This window comes from Muntiacus reevesi, chromosome 20 (genome assembly GCF_963930625.1).
Source record: "Muntiacus reevesi chromosome 20, mMunRee1.1, whole genome shotgun sequence".
In the NCBI taxonomy this organism is placed as follows: Eukaryota; Metazoa; Chordata; class Mammalia; order Artiodactyla; family Cervidae; genus Muntiacus; species Muntiacus reevesi.
Window position 1 is genome coordinate 9,522,809 of NC_089268.1, and position 19,904 is coordinate 9,542,712.

The following is a 19,904-nucleotide window of genomic DNA, read 5'->3' on the forward strand; positions in this document are numbered from 1 at the left end:
AGTCCACCCCTGAAACCGCTCACCCTGCAGAAACGGACAACACCCGCTTCCTTCTCCCGGGGAGGAGCCCCTTTCCTTTCCTGAAGCCTCCGTCCTGGCTCCCTTTCTCTCCTACTTGAGGCATCCTGGGGGGAGACGCCCCCGGGATGTGAGGGCGAGGGGAAAGTGAGCATCTCTCCCGGGTTTCAAAGGAGAGAAACCGATAGGGAGGAGTCGAGGGAGAACCGAGGTGGGAGCTGAAGAATCCGGAATGAAGCCGGCTTCTTTTTGGTTCCAGAGGCTGCCTGGAGCGACCCCCCCAGCCAGCCCGGCAGCCTGCTCCCCACCCTCTGGCTTCACCCTGGAGCCCCCGCGTGCCGCTCCGGCCCTTCCCTCATCCGGCCCCAGGCCACACCACCCCACCCTCGCCCGCTGCCTCTCCCGCTCCCCTCCCCGCCCTAATGCCCTCCTCCGCCCCGACGCTCAGCTTCACAGGCCTGCCTTCTCTGTGATGGCTCCGTGTGAGTGACGGGCAGAGCTGTCGCCCCAGGGACATCTTCCTTGCCCACAACAAAGAAAAAGTGACTCCCGGCCCTGACCCGACGCCCCTCTTGCCCAGTGCGGGCGAAGGGGGTGCAGGAGGCGCCAGCTCCGGCCCTCCCACCCCCTGGGTGAGTGCCCCGCGTCCTTCCGCCTCTGCCAGTTTGGCCCGCACCTGTGGGCGAGGTCAGTGAGAGAGACAAGCTGTACAAAGGGAGCGTGACTGTTCTGTTGGAGGACAAGACGCAGAGGAAAGGAGGAGAAGGACAGTGTGGTGCAGATCTCTGATGGCTGCTTCCCAACCAGGCAACCTTGCTTCAGAGAGGGCCTTGTGAGGTGGGACCCGCATCAGTACAAGGAGGGACTCTTCTTGTCCCGTCTGATGTGCACAGGTGGGGGGGGGGGGGGGGCGGGGTACAGAACCCCTGCGGTAGATCGCTCTGGTCCTTAGAGGATGAATGACAAGCGGTCCTGCAGGAGGGGTCCCAGACGTGGTGCGGATGATGAAGGAGAGCTGGAAACCACTGGGTGGTTACGGAGAGCTTCACCGAGGAGGTGCCTCCAGGGAGGGGCGCTGGGGACCGGAGGAGCGAGGGGAGCCTCTTTCTCCCCTCCTCTTCCTCTCATTTTATCGCTTCCAGGCTTCTTGGTTCCCAGACCATAGCAGGTTATGTGACTACGTGCAGAAGCTGAGCACCCGAGCCCAGGGTTGCAGGAGACCCCTGCCCAGCTGAGGCCTAACCCTGAGGCCTCTGGGGTTGCCTGGCTGTCCCCCAAACCATGGCAAACTCCTCACAGGAACCCTGGGCTCCTCGGGGAGAAGGCAGGAGTCACGGAGGCCCTCGGCCACCCATTCGGCGGGGGGAGGGGCTCAGTCTGCCTGTACCACCTCTGTCCCTCTGCCCCACCTCCCACTCCCCCACCCCCACTCCTCTCCCCGAAGGCTGCTCTCACCTTCACCCCCTCCCCCACAGGCAGGGGGGCCCAGGCAGAGGAGGAGGCAGGACAGACACTGCCCCCCATCTGCCGTCACCCCCGAGCCCTCAGCTGTCGCAGCTGACCCTGCCCCCCCACGAGGCCCTAGCCAGGCCTGGCCTGTGGACCTCCTCTTCGCTTGCCCCCAGCGCTGCCAGCGCTGCCTCGTGCCTGTGAGCTAGCGGCCCTTTCCCCGCCCCCGGTGTGGGGGTCCACCTGCCCCCCACAGGGGACAGGCCCTGCGCTCCGGCCTCCACAGCTGTGACTTCGCTCCAAACACCCTGCTGCCTCGACGACCATGCACGTCCGGTGGGAAGGGCAGAGTAGGGCAGCCCTGGGGACAGACCCCCCCCACCAGTCGGAGCGGCTGCCCCCTGTACAAGGCATAATGGAGCACGGCTCCCCCCCGCACCCCACTCTGGCCAGAGCACCACATCAGGCGGTCAGTGTCTCACCAGGACTGACTCGGAACTGCAGCGGCCCGGCCCTCCTCCCTTCTAGCTCACAGTCTAATCCCCTGGGAAAAGAGTTTTTCTTAGGAAGGAATCTGTACTTTCAGTCTCCCGTCCTCCATCTGAGAAGTTTAACCAGGCTGGCTGGGACCTGCTGCCATCTCAGATGGATTTGATTCCCTGTGATTTTTTTGAAAGCATCACTTTACAGAGACAGCTGAATCCCCAGAGATCTCCATGACAACCCCCACCATCAAAATCCTAGTCACCCAAAAAAATCCGACCCAGCCCCATCACTACCCCCAGAGCCACTGGCTGCTTCTTGCCCCCGGTGCTAAAGCTCCACCCAGCACCCCATCGGACGAGGCCATCTGCCTGTACCCGCTCCTAGCCCCACAGGCCGTGTCACGGTTTTCTATGAGCTTCACTGCACTTCTTGCTAAGAATAAAGCCCAGACGGATGCTGCTCTTTCCAGCAGCACCGGGGGCTTCTTACTGAAAGGTGAAAACAGGCATACAGGCAGGGAGGAGGCAGGGAAATGGAGGAGATGGAGACCAGAAGAAGGAGCCAAGGGAGGTTGGAGAACAAAGTGGAAGGTTCTGGATGTGGGAAAAGTAGAACAGGACTGTGTAGAAGACAGGCAAGAGACCCCTGGCCTATGCAAGCGCGTCCTGACATTTGCACTTCTTCCACAAGACTGCTCGCTTGTGACTTGTTCATGTGCTGGGAGACTGATTTTGAACAAGAGTTAGCAGGGAGCCCCAGGAGCATCCCTCAAGGTGGGCATCCTTGGGCCCAGCCTAGCCCCGAGAAGGGCACCATCATCACTGACTTTTTTTTTTAAGATTTGTTTATTTGCTTTTGGCCGTGCTGGGTCTTCGTTGCTGCGCTCGGGTTTTCTCTAGTTGCGGCGATCAAGGCCTCCTCCAGCGGCGGGGCACACTGGGGTGACCTCTCGTTTCCAAGCACAGGCTCTAGGCTCGAGGATTTCAGTAGCTGCGGCTTCACTAGTCCAGGCTCTAAAGCGCTGGATCAGTAGTCATGGCACATGGGCTTAGTTACTCCGAGGTTTGTGGGATCTTCTCGGACCAGGGGTTAAACCTGTGACCCCCGCATTAGCAGGTGGATTCCTAACCTCTAGACCACCAGGGGAGCTGCGTCATCGCTGACCCCTGTAAAAGTTTCTGCTGGGGGAGTTACCCCTTGGGTGGCACCTTCAGTAAATTTATTGTTACTGTTCATGTTCAAGGATAAGGTAGACCTTCCTTCTTGTATTAACTTCCCCTTTATAAAGAATACTCTTTAGAACTTGGCAGATTTCTCCCAGTGGTGGATTAGAGAGGCTAGTTATTGCCACACACAAGAAGGGATTAAAGAACCTTAGCGGTGAAAGGATCACTTGAGAGGCTGCTGGTCAGTTTCAACATTTCAGGAATTATGTGTTGAGTCCACCACATGTCACGAGTGTTCTAGGACCTGGGTACCATAGACAGGTGTGTGATGTGTCCCCTGCCTTCAAAGGATGTGATCTCAGGTGTTCATGGTGACTATCTCAGTATTGAATCTAGCATTCAATACTGAGTCCTATGGGGTAGCCATTATAATATCTCTCAAGTCTGTTCACTCTTCATCCCTCCCCCTCCTTGATCCAGCAGCCACCTGGACCGTCTGGCTCCTCTTTGAATCACGGAGATCGCTGGAGAGGCTGGGAAAGGCCTTCAATAAACAAGCAGAGGGCTGTGTAAGACAGACCTTTCTGAAATGCAAATCTGATGGTTTGGGGCACCTTGCTGAAGCAGTCAATGGTTTCCCACTGACGTTAGGTTAAAGACCCAAGTCATTAACCTGGCCTCTAAGACTCTGGGAGGTCTACCCCGCTGGCCTCCGCTCAACCCCCCTTCACTCCCTAGCGCTCCACTCTGCCGAGTCCTGCTTTCTCCCGCTGCCTGGACCCTCTGCCTGAAAGTCTCCTTCCATTTCTCTTTTAAGTTAGCTCCTGTTCATTCTTAAGTCTCCGCCCCTTTACCTTTACCATAACCTCAGGGAAGGTACCCAGACCCTCCTTTTGGGTCAAATTCCCCTCTTCCGAGCGAGGCACGCGCCTCCTCCAAGGCGCTGGGCGAGGGCGCAGGTCTCCGTTTTGGGGGAATTATTTGACTGGAGTCTGGCTCCCCTGGAACATAAGCTCCCTGAGGGCAGAAGCCGTGACTGCGCCTGCTCCCTCTCAGCTTTCCTGGGACCCAGAACTGGACGCTCCGTAAATACTGAGTTGAAATGATGGTTGGAAGGATGCATGCGCGCCTGAATGTGGGGCAGGGGGATGCATATTTCAGGATCTCAGAATGGACGAAGGCAGTGATTCTCCAGCAGCTGCAGCCCAGAAGTCTCATGTGTCATTTCCCCAACACCGTTCCTTCCTCCGTGTTTCCTGGCATCATCCATCTCCACCCTAGTGTACCGGTTCCAGCCTTCTCCACCTTGCCCGTGAGATCCCTTCCTCCTCTGACTTTAAAAAAAAAATCATTATTGGAGTATGATTGCTTTATAGTGTTGTGTGAGTTTCTACTGTACAACAAAATGAGTCAGTCAGCTGTGTTTGTGTGTGTGATGCTCACTCAGTCGTAGCCTGCTCTGCAATTCCATGGGCTGTGTGTATACATATATTCAGAGAGAGGCTTCAGCCTCTCTCCCACCCCACCACCACTTTGACTTTCTAATGCTCCTTCCTGGTTTTGCCTGGTTGGCTTCAGTATAATGTGGCAACAGCAGAGGATTCAGAACCAGAAATCTGGGTTCAATAACTAGGTAAAAGTATTAGTGATGTGACCTTCAGCTGACTTTTAAATCACTTTGAACCCTAGCTTTCCTATCTGTAAAATGGGAACAACATCAGAATCAAGCAAAATGGAGAAATTGGAAAATCTGAAAGCACCATCACCTAGAAATCTGGATAAAAAGTAAAAAACAAAAAAAAATTAAATGTATGACCGAGTTCTCAAAAAGAAAGTAAAATTGTTGGTCTGGAAACAAAGAGGAAACTCAAAACCAGACAATGAGCTGCCTGTGGCTACAGTTACTAGGAGCAGACAGGGAAGGAACTGGTTCTGCTAACTAAGGGCTGTTTATCAGCCCCCCAGGGACGGATGAGATCTTGATCCTGAAGAGGTGGGGAAATTAGATGAAAGGCAGCCAAAGGTGACCCAAGAAATAGAAAGCCTGACAGATCTATAAATCCTAATAAACTGAATGAGAAATTTTATGTACACACACACACACACACACACACACACACACACACACACTACCCAAATGGTTTGTATAGGTGTATTATTCTGCTAACTCTTGAAGGAACTGTGTATTTATTTACATAGACTGTCTTAGATAATGAAAAAAGAGGACTAACTGAACTTATAGGAGTGAAAATCCTAAATAAAATATTAGCATACCGAGTCCAGCAGAGTTTATGCAAGTACATGTATATGTGCATGTGTGTAAATGTGACTAAGCAGTGTTTATTCCAGGAGTACAAGGATGGTCTGCTTAAAAATCTGTTAATGATATTTACAATATTGATTTATTAAAAGGAAAAAATATGGTTATCTCAATAGGTACAGAGAAGGCATGGGAAAATGTTTAACACTAATGATTTTTAAAAATAAATCTAGCAACTAGGAATAGAAAATAGCTTCCAACATTAATACGTGGATACTAGTTTTTACTCAACTTGTGCTGGTGAGTTGGGGGGTCTGAACTGACACAATAAAAAAAAAAAAGAAATAAAGCCATCACTGTACACAGATGATTGCCTGTTTACAAAGAAAACTTATGAGAACCCTCAAACAAAACTAACACATCGCTTTCTGGAGGCAAGATGAATAGTCAAACATCAATATGCCTATATTGTGTTTTAAGAAAATAGCATTTGCAATAGCAACAACATTTATGATACTTTGGAGTAAATATAACAAGATACATGCATGATCTTTATGAAGAAAATTATAAAATTCTTTGGGAGAACATGAAAATAAGACAAAAAAAAAAAAGGAAAATATGACCAAAAAAAACAGAAAAGTACACCATGCTCATGAAGAGGAAACTTCAATATAAAATTGATCATTTTCCTCAGGTCTGTAAATCTAGTACAGTTCTATTTGTACTAGACAGATATTTTACTTAACAAGCTGTTCTTAAAATTCTTGTAGAAGGGTAAATGGCCAAAAAAGATTCAAAACAAATTTGAAGTGGAGGAATACTTGAGTGTTTGCCTCACCGTGTATCACAGCTTTAAAACTAGAGTGATTTTTGTTAATATATTTGTTTATTTATTTGACTGCACTGGGTCTTAGTTGTGGGATGCAGGGACTTTTAGTTGTGGGATATGAGATCTAGTTCTTTGACCAGCGATCAAACCTGGGCCCCCAGTATTGGGGGCATAGAGTCTTAGCCCTTGGACCACTAGGAAAGTCCCATAACGCTGGTGTGATTTAAAGTAGTGTCGTCCTGGCATATGGACAAATTAGACCTTCAAAGATATGAGGACTTGGTACATGACAAAACTGACATGTGGAAAGGATGGACTATTTCTTAACTTGTCTGGGGTTAATTGGCTATCCCAATAAAAAACAAAATAGATTCCTGCATTACAACACATTAAAAAATAAATATCAGATAACTTAACAATATGTGAAAAATAAAACTTGATATTCTTTGAAGAAAATACAAGAGAATATATTGACAATATCAGCATAGGGCAGGATTTCTTAAATAAGACCAAAATGCACAGGCAATAAAAGACTGACACATATGCTACTTTTTTTTTATATGCTACTTTAAAAAAATTTTTTTAAACTTCAGTGAGACAAGAAACGACATAACAAATAAAAAGACAAGCCACAAACTTAGAGACTGTTTACAATCTAAATGACCAGTGAAGGATGAGTATTCAGGATTTATAAAGAACTCTTGCAGGGAATTCCCTAGCAGTCCAGCAGTGAGGAACCTCCACTTTATCTGCCATGGGCCTGGGTTCCGTCCCTGGATGGGGAACTAAGATCCTTGCAAACCACATGATGTGGTAAAAAATAAAAAAGCTGAAAGAATTCCCTCTGTACCAAGCAAAATCAATGAAAGGGGAATTTAAAAGAAAAAGAAAAAACCCTTGTAGATCAACAAGAAAAGGACAAGGCGGGGAGAAATGAGCAAAAGCTGTCACCAGGCAGATGAGCAAAGAGGACGACCAGATGGCCAAAAAACGTGAAAAGACGTTCAGCATCCTTAACCCAAACTGTCTACCTCTTCACTATAGCAATAACATTAAAACAACTCATAACACCAAGTGTTGACAAAAGTCTGGGATAACAGGAACTCAGTCATTTTGGATCGAAGCGTGAACAACTATAACAGATTTGAAGGGAAATTTGGCAACATTTCAGGCTGTAAATACACATACCCTAAAACCCAGTGACCTGGCTTCTAGATGTATTCCCTAGAAAAACATTTCTCCATGTGCACAAGGAGGCAAGGGTAAGAATGGGCATGGCAGTATCATTTGATTGTCCAGAAAATGTAGAAACAATCTAATCTGTCCTTAAGATAAAGGAATGCATAAATAAGTACAGTTTATTCTTAAAATGCACTGCTACACAACAGTTAAAATAAATGAATTATAGCTATGTTTACCAATATTTGAGTACAGGAAAGTTGCCAAAGTGGATGTTACAATTTCTTTTATAATAAAGTGGATGTTGTATGACATTTATGCATTTAAAAATACATAAACAGGGACTTCCCTGGTGGTCCAGTGGCTAAGACTCCATGCTTCCACTGCAGGGGGCCTGGGTTTGATCCCTGGTTAGGGAACTAGATCCCATATGCTGCAACCAAGCTTTCACGTAGCACAGCGAAAGATCCCAAATGCTGCAACTAAGTCCCACCCAGCACAGCCAAATAAACAAAATTTACTAACAATGATACATGTTTTAAAAAGCATACTTTTAATGTTTTATTTATTTACTTATCAATGAGTTCTAAAATTGATTTACTCAGGGGAGATTTTTAAGCTCTCTTCCAGATCTAAAAACAAAAAGATTTTTCTTTTTTTACCATTTTAACTTTCTATTGTATTGGAGTATAGCTGTTTAACAATGTCATGGTTTCAGGTGGACAGTGAAAGGACACTACATACACATGTATCCATTCTCCCCCAAACTCGCAACAAACATATTTGTTAGAGTACAGAATATGCATGGGAATAAATCCTAATGACTTCAGAATGATAATTACCACCCAGGAAGGAGAGAAATGGGATGCATTTTGGCTGTAACTATAATGCTTTTAAAAATTATTTTGAAAGAAAAAGATACAGAGGAACAGAGGCGATGGGAAAATGAGGGTTTGCTTAATTGGGTTGCTGATTAAATTCTCCCCACCCTCCAGAAGTGTGTGCTTCGGAATCTAGCAGAGCCTCAACCTCAGCCTTTCACAGGCTTCGATTGTAGTCATCTTTTGTTTCCAGGATATAGAGCAAGAGATTGCAGAAGCATCTCCCTGGGGCCAGAAGAGTGTTAATTATGAACAGATGTTCGGGGTTTCAGGTTGTGCTCTGCCAGAACTGAGGGCCGGATCCCAAGTGACAAAGGTGCCCAGGTTTGTCTGATAAACGCTGTATGTGGCAGAGGAGGTCCTCTGACGTCTGTGAACCAGGGCAGGACCTCTGTGGTCCAGATCTGAGGCTGACACTGTTTGTGATCATGTTCATATTCACTTCGAATTCACTTTCATGTATTCACTTTTGACTATGCTAAGTTTCTGGGACCTTTGAGACATCTACGTAGGGATGTCAGGTAGGAAATCAGATCCACAAGTCTGGAGATCAGAGGAAAGACATAAATTTGAGAGTGATCAGCTGATGGCAACTGAAACCAAGGGTCAGTGGTGATGGATCCCCTGGAGGGAGAATGTAGCATGAGAAGAGGAGGGGTCCAGGACCCTTGAGGATCTCTAGGATGGCCAAATAGAGCAGGATGAGCACAGAAATGTGCTAGGAGCAGCCAGGGGGAGAGGAGGAACACAGGAGAGCTCTCAGTCCTGAGAGCCAAGGAAAGACCAGACTGTGTTTCAAAAAGGAAATGGTCCAAAGTGTTGAATACTGGTGAGAGGTCAAGCAGAAGACAACTGAAACATGGACTTCTAATGACATGAGGTTCACAGAAAATGCACTTGCATGACTTGAGAGGGCAGACACCAGCCCAAGAGTGTTAAGGAATGAGTGGGCATGAGGGACTAGAGAGAGAATTTCCCCCCAGCTTTTTATTAAAAATTTTAAACGTGTTCCATTCAGTCGCTCAGTCGTGTCTGACTCTGCGACCCCATGGACTGCAGCACGCCAGGCTTCCCTGTCCATCACCATCTCCTGGAGCTTGCTCAAACTCATGTCCATTGAGTCGGTGATGCCATCCTACCAGCTCATCCTCTGTCTCCCCTTCTCTTCCTGCCCTCAATCTTTCCTGGCATCAGGGTCTTTTCCAATTAAGCATGCGGAAATGTTGAAACTATAGTACAGTTTGTACATTTGTACATTCACCACTGCGCTCAGTTTAACAACTGTCTTCATTTATACATACGTGTGTGTGCATATTCATTCGCTTCAGTCATGTCTGACCCTTTGCCACGCTATGGACTGTAGCCCATGGGATTCTCCAGGAAGAATACTGGAGTGGGTTGCCATGCCCTCCTCCAGGGGATCTCCCCAACTCAGGGACTGAACCTGTGTCTCCTGCATTGCAGGTGGGTTCTTTACCACTAAGTCACCAGGGAAGCCTTGTACATACATACAAATATTCGCATATTTAGATATAGTTCTTGAACCATGTGAAAACTTAGGAAATGATACTTCACATGTGAGTGCTTCAGCAGACATTATCTTAAAATTCTGATACGCAGAATATAGTAAAAAAAAAAAAACAAAACCCAAATTTCTTTTATATATGTCTTTTCCAAATCAGGATCTGATCAAGGTATATGTGCTGTAAGTGTGAGAGTGAGGCTGAATGACGTACCAGGAACAGTCAGAGGAGGAGGAGATGAGGCGGAGCAGGGTTTGGCTTTAGGGGTTTTGTTTTGGGAGGGAGAGGTTGAAGATTTAGGAGGGGAAGTGGGGTTAATCAAGGATATGAGGGGGCAGTCATAGGGAGAGAGACCGGTTTTGGGCAGGCAGAGGTCAGTGCCTCTGCTCCAGTGGTTCTCAGAGTGGGGTCCCCAGGCGGGAGCAACACCTGGAAGCTAGTTACAAATGAAAATTCTAGCCCCACCCACGCAACACTGAATAGAAAATGTTTTTTTTTTTTTTCTTTTCTAAATTATGAAAGTCTGATAACACACATTTACAGGAGACTTGGAAAATACAGAACAAAGTTACATATGGTTCCAATAAAGTGAAAGTGAAGTCACTCAGTCATGTCCGACTCTTTGTGACCCCATGGACTGTAGCCTACCAGGCTCCTCTGTCCATGAGATTTTCCAGGCAAGGGTACTGGAGTGGGTTGCCATTTCCTTCTCCAGGGGATCTTCCCAACCCAGGGATCAAACCCAGGGATCAAACCCAGGCCTCCCACATTGTAGGCAGACGCTTTACCGTCTGAGCTACCAAAGAAGTTATGGTTCCAATATATATTACAATTATATTTTAGGTAGATAAATTAAGAATTTTTAGTTGGCATTTCAATATCAAACTCTCAAAAATTAATAGAATGAATAGACAGAGAAGTAGAAGGATACAGTAGACCTGAAAAGCACTATGAACCAATTCAACATACTTAAGATATATACAATTCTCACACAACAGCAGGATACAGATTCTATTCAAGTTTCCATAGGCTATAAACCAAGAGACACTGGAACATATCCAGGGACATAAAACAAGATGTAAAGTTTCATGGTCTAAAGATACTGAAATCATACAGAGTCTGTTCTCTTAACACTGTGGAATTATGTTGGAAATCAATATCAAAAGATATTTGAAAGTAACCCACATATTTTCAAGTGCAATCTCAGAGAGATCTTTGACATAGCCATCAAAAGACTCAATAAAGGTAAAAGACAGAAAAACACAGAAGGTGACTACAGAGAAGAAATCATTTAAGTGAAAATTTAATAACAAAATGAGAAATTAATATCAAATATACTTTAAAAGTCCTATATATTTCGAAATTAAATGTTCACTTTTAAATGATGGGTGTATCTAAGAAGCTATAACAAGGAAAATTAGAAAATATTCAAAACAGAATAAAAATGAGAAGAGAATTTCACAGAATTTGTTGCATGTAGTTGAAGTTGCTCAATGCAATTAATACAATGTGGAATCTTGACTAAAGCATGAAAACAAATTATGGACACTAGTATAAAATTTTGTGAAATTTGAACAAAATCTGTACTGTACTTAATAATACTGTATTACACATTAATTTCCTGGTTTTTAATTTTAAACAACATCACTGTTGTTTAGTTGCTAAGTCGTGTCTGACTCTTTGTGACCCATGGACTGCAGCATGCCAGGCTTCCCTGTCCTTCACTGTCTCCTGGAGTTTGCTCAAATTCATGTCCACTGAGTCGGTGATGCTATCTAACCATCACATCCTCTGCCACCCTCCTCCTTTTGCCTTCAATCTTCCCCAGCACCAGGGTCTTTTCCAATGAGATGGCTCTTTGCATCAGGTGACCAAAGTATTGGAGCTTCCCAATTAGTCCTTCCAATGAATATTCAGGGTTGATTTCCTTTAGGATTGACTGGTTTGATCTCCTTGCTGTCCAAGGGACTCTCAAGAGTCTTCTCCAGCACCACAATTCGAAAGCATCAGTTCTTCAGTGCTCAGCCTTCTTCATGGTCCAACTCTCACATCTGTATATGACTACTGGAAAAACCATAGCTTTGACTATATGGGACTTTCGTTGGCAAAGAGATGTCTCTGCTTTTTAATATGTTGTCCAGGGTTGTCATAGTTTTTTTTCCAAGGAGCAAGCACCTTTTAATTTCATGGTGGCATTCCCACCCACAGTGATTTTGGAGCCCAAGAAAATAAAATCTGTCACTGCTTCCACTTTTTCCCCTTCTATTTGCCATGAAGTGATGGGACCAGATGCTATGATCTTAGTTTTTCCCACATTGAGTTTTAAGTCAGTTTTTTCACTCTCCTCTTTCGCTGTTATCTCTTGACTTTTTAGTTCCTCTTCACTTTCTGCCATTAGAGTGGTATCATGAGGTTGTTGATATTTCTCTCCCAGCAATCTTGTTTCCAGTTTGTGCTTCATCCAGCCAGGCATTTCACACATTTATATGCTCTGGATATAAGTTAAATAAACAAATTGACAATATACAGCCTGTCTTTATCCTTTCCCAATTTTGAACCAGTCAGTTGTTCCAAGTAAGATTCTAATTGTTGTTTCTTGAACAGCATGCAGGCTTTTCAGGAGACATGTAAGGTGATTTGGTATTCCTATCTCTTTAAGAATTTGCCACAGTTTGTTGTGATCCACACAGTCAAAGGTTTTAATGTAGTCGATAAAACAAAAGTAGATGTCTTTCTGGAATTCCCTTGCTTCCTCTCTGATCCAACAAATGTTGATAATTTGATCTCTGCTTCCTCTGCCTTTTCTCAACACTGCTTGTATATCTGCAAGTTCTCCATTCACGTACTACTGAAGCCTAGCTTGAAGGATTTTGAGCATAAACTTATTGGCATGCAAAATGAGTGCAATTTTATGGTAGCTGAACATTCTTTGGTATTGCCCTTCTTTGGGATTTGAATGAAAACTGACCTTCTCCAGTCCTGTGGCCACTGCTGAGTTTTCCAAATTTGCTGACATATTTAGTGCAGCACTTTAACAGCATCATCCTTTAGGATTTTAAAAAGCTCAACTGGAATTCTATCACCTTCACTAGCTTTGGTAGTAATGCTTCTTAAAGCCCCTTGACTTCACACTTCAGAATGACTGGCTGTAGGTGAGTGATCACACCATCATGGTTATCTGGGTCATTAAGAGCTTTTCTGTATAGTTCTTACAAGTTTTCTTGTCACCTTTTCTTAATCTCTTCTTCTTCTGTTAAGTCCTTACCATTTCTGTCCTTTATTGTGCCCATGCTTGTATGAAACGTTCCCTTGATAGCTCCAAGTTCCTTGAAGAGATCTCTAGTCTTTCCCATCCTATTATTTTCCTCTACTTCTTTGCATTTTTCATTTAAGAAAGGCTTCTTATCTCTTCTTGCTATTCTCTGAAACTCTGCATTCAGTTGGGTATATCTTTCCCCTTCTCCTTTGCTTTTCACTTCTCCTCTTTCCTCAGCTATTTGTAAAGCCTCCTCAGATAACCACTTTGCCTTCTTGCATTTCTTTTCAGCAGTAATACTAGATGCCAGAATAAATGGAACTATATCAAAGTTTTGAGTGAATATAAATTAGAAATCTAGCATCCTATTCATACTTAATCAAACAAGTGAAACCAAAATGTCATTGATTTTTTAGCTAAGAAAAATTCATGTTTTCTAAAATATATAAATTATATTATATACTATTTATCCATATATATGTATACAAAAGCTTTTCTACTACACCCGATAAAGGCTTAAGAACAAAAAAAAAAGAGAGATGAAGAAACTGGAAAACATAAACTAAAAGAAACGGGAACACTGAATACAAAATAGAAAAAGTGAAACAAACTAGATAAAAGTAAAAGATCATCATATCATCTGGTTGTTTTTAAACATGGCTGCTCATTAGACTCACATCTGGAGCTTTGGAGGAAAAAACATCTGGACATTAGTATTTTTCAAAAAATTCCAAGATGCTTAATATGCATCTGGATTTTAAAAAGTGATTACAGGTTTTTATATTAAATGGTAGTTTTACTGATATAGAATTCTATTATTTTCTGACCAATCATGATATAATGGTATTAAAATGAATAATAGTTACATAATCACAATAATAAAAGATGCTATCCGTTTCACAATTAATAGCCAGACAAAACTTGTTGTAACTAAGTTGTAACTTGTAACGATCAAGTTGATAGTTGTAACTAGTTGACATTTGTAACTATCAAGTTAATGGAAACATGATTAACTTAACAATATAAAATAATTACGTACCATTTGGGAGATTAAGTAGTATGTTAAGTAGAAGTGCATACATGCACATGTTTTCATCCACTTAGCCAGTCTATGTCTTTTGGTTGGTGCATTTAATCCATTTACATTTAAGGTAGTTATTGATATGTATGATTCTATTACCATTTTCCTAATTGTTTTGGGTTTATTTTTTTGTAGGTCTTTTTCTTCTCTTGTACTTCCTGCCTAGAGAAATTCCTTTAGCATTTGTTGGAAAGCTGGTTTGGTGATGCTGAATTCCCTTAACTTTTTCTTGTCTGTGAAGCTTTTGATTTCTCTGCCAAATCTGAACAAGAGACTTGCTGGATAGAAAATTCTTGGTTGTAGCTTCTTCTTTTTAATCAGTTTAAATATATCATGCCATTCACTTCTGGCTGGTAGAGTTTCTGTTGAGAAATCAGCTGATAATCTTATAGGAGTTCCCTTGTATGTTATTTGTCATTTTCCCTTGTTGCTTTTGTTTTTTTTCCCTTGTTGCTTTTAATATTTTATCTTTGTCTTTAATTTTTGTCAGTTTGATTACTGTATGTCCCAGTGTGTTCCTCCTTGGGTTTATTCTGCCTGTGACTCTGTGCTTTCTGGACTTGGTTGACTATTTCCTTTTCCATGTTAGGGAAGTTTTCAGCTATTATCTCTTTAAATATCTTCTCAGACCCTTCCTCTCACTCTTCTCCTTCTGGGACCCCTGTAATGTGAATGTTGGTGCATTTAATGTTGTCTCAGAGGTCTCTTAAGCTGTTTTCATTCTTTTTTCTATATTCTGTTTTGCAGCAGTGATTTCCACCATTCTGTCTTCCAGTTCACTTATCCATTCTTCTGTCTTGGTTATTCTGTGGTTGATTGCTTCTAGTGTATTGTTCATCTCTGTTTCTTTGTTCTTTAGTTCTGGGTCTTTGAAAAGTGAAAGTGAAAATTGCTCAGTCGTATCCGACTCTTCGTGACCCCATGGATTATACAGTCCCTGGAATTCTCCAGGCCAGAATACTGGAGTGGGTAGCCTTTCCCTTCTCCAGGGGATCTTCCTGACCCAGGAATCAAACCAGGGTCTCCTGCATTGCAGGCGGATTCTTTACCAACTGAGCTGTCAGGGAAGCCCACTTCTGGGTCTTTGGTAAACGTTTATTGCATCTTCTCCATTCTTTTTCCAAGATCCTGGATCATCTTCACTATCATTATTCTGAATTCTTTTTCTGGAAGGTTGCTTATCTCCACTTCATTTAGTTATTTTTCTTGGATTTTATCTTATCCCCTCATAATCCTCTACCTTTCCATTTTGATTAACTTTCTGTGGTTGTGGCTTTCATTTTGGCTGCGCAAGACTGTAGTTCTTGCTTCTTCTGTCTGTCCTCTGTTAGGAGGCTAAGAGGCTTGTGTAAGCTTCCTGAGGGGAGGGACTGCAGTGGGAAAAACTGGGTCTTGGTCTGGTGGGCAGGGCCGTGCTCAGGAAAACTTAAAAATTTTACTCAGTAAAACAATAAAACCTGATTGTCTGCTAATGGGCGGGGCTGCACTCACTTTCTCATTAGTTGTTGGGCCTGAGGTGACCCAGCCCTGGAGTCTACAGGCTCTGCAGTAGGGCTAATGGTGGCCTCCACGAGGGCTCATGCCAAAGGACACCCCCAGGACCGCCACTGCCGGTGCTGCCGTCCCTGCGGCAGCCCTCTGCTGGCCCCTGCTTCCACAGGAGGCCCTCACACTAGCAGGTAGCTCAGCTCGTCTCCTGTGGCGTCACTGCTCCTTCCCCGGGTCCTGGTGCACACGAGATTTCGTTTGTGCCCTCCAAGAGTGGTGTCTGTTTCCTTCAGTCCTGCAGTTAAATCCCTCTGGCCTTCAAAGTCAGATTCCCTGGGGATTCCTAACCCCTTTGCTGGATCTCTAGGCTAGGAAGCCTGACATGGGGTTCAGAACCTTCACGACAGTGGGAGGACTTCTTTGGTCTTATTGTTCTCCAGTTTGTGGGTCACCAACCCAGCAGGTATGGGATTTGATTTCATCATGATTGTGCCCCTCCTACCATCTCCTTGTGGCTTTGCCTTTGTCTTTGGATGTGGGGGTACCTTTTTAGGTGGGTTCCAGAGTCCTCCTTTCGATAGTTGTTCAACAGCTAGTTGCAATTCTGGTGTTCTCACAAGAGGTAATGAGCACACGTCCTTCTACTCCACTATCCTGAACCAATCTCAAAACATGTTTTTTTTTTTTTTTAATACTTATTGACTTTTAAAATATCTATATGAATGCACCTTATGTAGCATTGTAGGTGTGTGTGTGTGTGTGTGTGTGTGTGTGTGTATGTGTGTATAACTGTTAGAAGGACCAGAGTGTAGTTTTAGGATAATAACAAAAGCAATGCCAACTTTAAGAGAAAATCATTTAAATCTGCAAACAGTCCATATCTATTAAAAGTCCTCTGACTTTTAAAGATCAGAAGCCCAGAATCTGCATTTTAATGATATTTTCTAGAGGAATTGTTAGCGATTTCTGTTGCTATAATTTTATTGGTATTTCTGCTTGCTAATCATTTTGTTCTATTCATAGGACCAGGAATTCCATGTGTTATCTCACTTTTCCCCCAGCATTTGAAGTGGTGTCTCTCGAACCACGTCCTTGATTGGATGGCCATGTTCCTCCTCAGGGATCGTGAAATTCCCTCATGTAATGGTTAGCACCCTGGATTCTGAATCCAGGAAACATGTTTTCACATGCCCTCCAGGCAATTCTGATGCACCAGGTTGGAGAACCGTCACTCTTTTCTGAAGGAAGAGGGAGAGATGTGCACAGGTCCTTGTGAATTTGGTAACAGGTGGTTGAAAGAGTCCACCTCTAGTGGCTTCAACTTTCTCTGTGATGTAAAAGCAAGATCATCAAATGAATATGAGGTGAGAGACAGAGAGGCACCTCATAGGCTCCAGGTTCATGGAGTATAAAGTGGTCAGGGACCAGCCTGATGCAGCTGGGTCACTAGGCAATGCCTCGTAGGGACCACAAATGAGGAGTGGTGACCATTTCCTGGCTGGAGACTTCCTCCGTTTCTTGACTTGCAGGGTAAAATCTTGGAGAAAAGAGATCATTAGACTCACCCAGGGTTGAGATTTTGCCTGAAAAGTATGAGGGATGAAAATACACTAGCGTGAGGGAGTTCAGGATGCTGGCAAGAGAGCTGATGAAATGAAGGACCACAGAGGTGAAGCTGCATAAGGCAGGGCTGATGGAAGAAGGAATGCTCGATTGACCTGGAGGTCCTAGGAGACTGAAAAATGGTCTTGAGAGGAGTAGAGACGGATGGGAGGAAGGTTAGGAGATGGGAGCTGAGTGATTCTGGAAGAGCTGCTTGAGGTGACAAGGGCCAGGGTGTGACAGTGTGAAGAGCTGGCTGAGCTGAAGTGGAGATGGTCCAGGTCATGAAGTCACCACGTGCTGAGGAGCTAGGTGGGGAACGGGTCCTCTCCTCGGATGATGAGATGGAAGGACGCAGTCTAGCGAGTGCCAGTGTACCCCTGAGTGAGGCCGTGAGGCAGACAGTAGCAAAAAGGAAGGAAGATGGCAATTGAGTCCAACGGTGGGGCCTCAGAGGCAGTGAGTCATTTTATACTAGACACTGGGGCGCGGATGATGAGGGTCTGGATGCGGCCTTCTGGGGGAAGAACAGACCCTCACGGATGAGAAAACAAACATCTCTCATTGTAGAAGCCTGCAGAGGAGGCAGTACCCTCCAGGGAGTGTTCAATTTCAGTGAAAGGCCGGAGGTGAAGAGAGCACTCCAAGGAGAAGTGAGGGGTAGGGGGAGGCTCCTGGCTTATTAGAGCGCGTGTCAGGGGGCAGGGGGTAGGTCAGAGCCAAAAAGCACAGAGTCTTGTGGAAACAGTAACACCGTAGGGTAGGTGGATCAGGGAACGTGCAGGCAGGCTGGATATCATCTCATTAGTCTCTGGGAAACCATGAAAGTGGTGGTTCAGGATGCGGAGCAGACCTCCTGATTCAAATCCCAGCCTTGCCATGCAACTTTGGTCAAGGCCTCTGGACCCTCATTTTCACATTTGTAAAATGGGGATAACAATAGTTCCAACCTCACAGGGTTGCTGTGAGCCAACCTGTGCTTCAATGACTTAGTGTATTAAATACTGAGAACAGTGTCTGAACAGTTGCCTCAGATAACTTGGTTGTGGCTGCCAAGCCTGGTGGAGCAGGCTCTTCTGGCCCCTGCCCTTTGCTAGGTAGGATAGCAACTCTTGGATGGATACAAGGAGTTTGATAAGCAACTGCAAATGCAAAAATGACTTAAAGATCAAAGACACCCAAGAAGATTCCACTAGGAAAAATGGACTCTTTGGGGCCAGCAGCCTGGGGACACTGCCCACACAGGGTCTGGATGAAAGGCTTGGGTCCCCAAGACCACAGAAGGTTTCACTGCTACATATCAGGTCAGTATGGCTTCTCTAATGATATCGTGTCTAGCTCTACCACAAAAACACAAGACGTCAATGCTGGAGATGCAGAGGAACTTCCGCAAAGAAAAACCTCAAACCAACCCACTGATCCCCAAAAGAGGGGAGATAAAAGAAAGAATTGAGATGGTTTCATGTTGATAAAGATAGAAATACAAATGTGTGATATATCTGACTTGCCTCCAGACATTGTAGTGTGTGAATTTACACAGCTGACATCCAGATTTTGCATTATTTTGAGAGATCCTCAGAAGAATTTTTTGTGTTTTTTTTTTAGAAAGATAACCAAAGAAATCTTAAAGGAGACAGGCTATGCTGTTATTTGAAGAAGGAATCTTTGGATCTTGCATTAAAGCTCTTTGATGAAGATAAAATTAGAAGCTACAGGGAGGGACAGACTGGGAGGCTGGGGTTAGTAGATGCAAACTGGTATATATAGAATGTATAAACAAGGTCCTACTATATAGCACAGGGAACTACAGTCAATATCCTGTGATAAACCATGATGGAAAAGAATATGAAAAAGAATGTATATATGTGCATGTAACTGAATCACTTTGCTGCACACAACATGGTAAACCAACATGGTAATTAACACAACATGGCAAACCAACTATACTGTATCTCAATAAAAATCACAAAGTGGCAAAGTTTCAGCTGAAACGATAAGTCACAAAGTGGCAAAGTTTCAGCGGAAGGAGTGATATGGTGCTTCAAAAAAAGAAGTACAAAATCTACAGGTAGAAACTGTCTCTGCAACAAAGCATTTGGACCGGAGACCTGAGAGGCGATGGGCCATCCGGAATGTGCCAGGAGTGAGTTGTCATCATCAAAAATATATGTCATCCAGTGGATCTGGAGGTTGTTCCACTGGTGCTGAAGGAGATCAGAGAACACCTCTGAATAGAGTATTGAAAGGTCAGCCAAGATAGGAAGCTCCTTTTCTTCAAGAGGCACGCAGCTGGTATGGACTCCCTGTCCTTGAGGAATGCAGAAGAAGCTGGCTGTTGTATTCAAACCCTTGACGGAAGGGGGTCGGATGGCCATCAAAGCACTGCCCATGCAGCAGGGGGGATTACAGACTCTCAGGTTGAGGAGACCTCCGGAAAGAGGAGGAGTTGAGGTGAAAGGGAAATCTCCAAGACTATGTGTGTTTATGTGACTGAAAGTGGTTCATTCCCCTGTGTGTGGTGATATACCAAGCCAGGTGGAGTGGGAGGAGTCTGCACCATGGGAAGGGATGTTTTGTCACTATCGTTGTATTATTGCTGGTGAGTGGTAACCCAAAAAAGTCAATTTTAGTATTATTTTAAAATTTTCTACCGACAACTGCCTTGGAAGAAATACTGAATTTCACT

General features: G+C 44.5%; 1 pseudogene; it reads left to right on the forward strand.

Moving 5' to 3' along the window:
* Positions 1–1,792: 1,792 nt before the first annotated feature.
* LOC136151846 (17S U2 SnRNP complex component HTATSF1 pseudogene) lies at positions 1,793–19,668 on the forward strand (annotated as a pseudogene).
* The last annotated feature ends 236 nt before the right edge of the window (positions 19,669–19,904 follow it).